Below are 2,028 nucleotides of genomic sequence, written 5' to 3'. Positions count from 1 at the left end.
TGAAGTCTTCCAGTGCAATTCTCATTGGGCAGCCCTTACTATTCTCAAAAAAATGAGGAGGTACATTGCAGTGATGGAAAAAATAGATGCTGTGGGGCAACTTTCCTGGACTTTTTCTCATCATGAAATTTTCCATTTTATTAAAATTTCTTCCTAATAAACCTCTGTAATCATCTTGTATCCTTTGAGAAAATCTATCAAAATTACCTCTTTAGAACCTCAAAACCCATCCACATAACCTGAGTTGACCTCTCGCCCTGAATCCTTAAATGTAACTGACCTAGCAGAAGGCTCTACTTTGGTCAATCCTGGTATTGTTTTTTTTAATGAGACTAAGACTAAGACAAGTGTCTTACTGAGAGAACTTGTCTGTAGCCATCCACTCGTTGCAGAGACATATTTAAATATATTTGGTTTAAAATAAACCCATGTATATGGACCAGAAGCCTAGTACTAATGCCTTTTTCTTAGCCTCAAGTTGGAGCCAAATGGTAACAAGTTTTTGTGAACCAAATCCTAGAAAGCATATTTATGCAAATTCTTAGTCTGGGTATAACCATCTTCTGTGATGAGGCAAAACTGTAAGACATGTGCCAGTTTCCCAACTCCAAATGAGGAGTGAGAAAGAGAGGGCTAGCAGGTACAAAGTCCTCTGACTGCCCATTGACTGGTCTGGAATCTAAGATCTCCTTTTTCGTAGCCATGGATCATAATGATTTTTTTTTTTTTTTTAAAGAGCTGGCTATTTTATTTTCACATGTCACAATATAATTTTTTGGGGGGAGGGTATACTACTCCACTTCAAAACTATGTTCTCTTTGATAGAAAGGGGTAACAAGTCTTCCTTGTGTTGTTAGGAAACACCCAGAGTCACAGCACCTAATCTCCTGGTGAAATACTACAAGTAATAGAAAAACCATACAAAGAGGCTGCCTTTATCTGTCTGGCCGAGTCATTCCTGGCCAAGTGGGTACCCCCATAGGATGGTCTCATCATGGGGGCCCAGGCGTCCTTGGCATGTGGCCTTCTATGGGTGGCCTCATTCCAGGAGCAGGTCCCACTGGCATCATCCCAGGAAGAGGAGGGCCCATCATTGGCATCATAGGAGGATGTCCCCCGCCCCGTATGGGGTGCTGGCATCATATCAGGGCGAGGAGGACCTGGGAGACTGGGGAGGAGGCGGGATCATTACCCCTGCTAGAGGAGGAGCAGACAATGGGGTAGGAAGTATTTTTCCTTGTTGAAATACAGCTGTTGTTTTGTCAGTTAGACTCTGTGCCTGGTCTTCCATCCATTTCTGATAGCAATCTTTCACTACTTTGCGTTTCCTACCACTGCAATGTGTCTTTCTCACAGATGTAGTCATGGGTAAGGTATGTATTGCAGTAGTCGCAGTAAAACTTGGCCATGTTGCTTGGCCAGCTGTTCGCAGCCCTCTTCTCCCATAATGATTTCTTAAGGTTCCTTTAGGAATGGGAACATGTTTGCGCTAAGACTTCTGCAGAATCTTTATGCAGTTGGATATTTAGAGCCTGTGTAGTTAACTTAAGGAATCCTGATGTAGCACTGGAGGATAAGCACTGGGCAGCTAACTACAAAGTTGTCAATTCAAACCTAACCAGCTGCTCCTAGGAAACCTTGTAGAGGTTTGATATGAGTTGGAACCAACTCAAAGACACTTAACAATAGCAGTTGACTTAAACTCCATTGTTCTTCTCTCTTTTGTAGAAGTTCTTACCACCAAAACAACAACAAAAACCTAGCTGCCATCAAGTTAACTCTGACTCATGACAACTCCATGTGTGTCTTTTAGAATGTGGTCCATAAAGTTTTGAATAGCTCATTTTTCACTAGTTGATCACCAAAAGTTTCTTCTAAAGACCTCAGTTTAGATCTGAACCTACTACATTGCACCCTTGAAATCAAAGTCTATTGTCGTTGTTGTTGTTGTTAAGTGCTGTTGAGTCAGTTCCGACCCATAGAGACCCTGTGTAGGGTTTCCGAGGAACAGCTGGTGAGCTTGAACCA

At 42.2% G+C, this 2,028-nt stretch overlaps 1 pseudogene; it reads right to left on the bottom strand.

Moving 5' to 3' along the window:
* Window positions 1-935: 935 nt before the first annotated feature.
* Window positions 936-1,409, bottom strand: LOC102822344 (annotated as a pseudogene).
* Window positions 1,410-2,028: the final 619 nt, after the last annotated feature.

Source organism: Chrysochloris asiatica, unplaced genomic scaffold (assembly GCF_000296735.1).
Source record: "Chrysochloris asiatica unplaced genomic scaffold, ChrAsi1.0 scaffold00114, whole genome shotgun sequence".
Lineage (NCBI taxonomy): Eukaryota > Metazoa > Chordata > Mammalia > Afrosoricida > Chrysochloridae > Chrysochloris > Chrysochloris asiatica.
The sequence above is the reverse complement of the archived record's forward strand: the minus strand, read 5'-3'. Positions and strand labels throughout refer to the sequence as shown.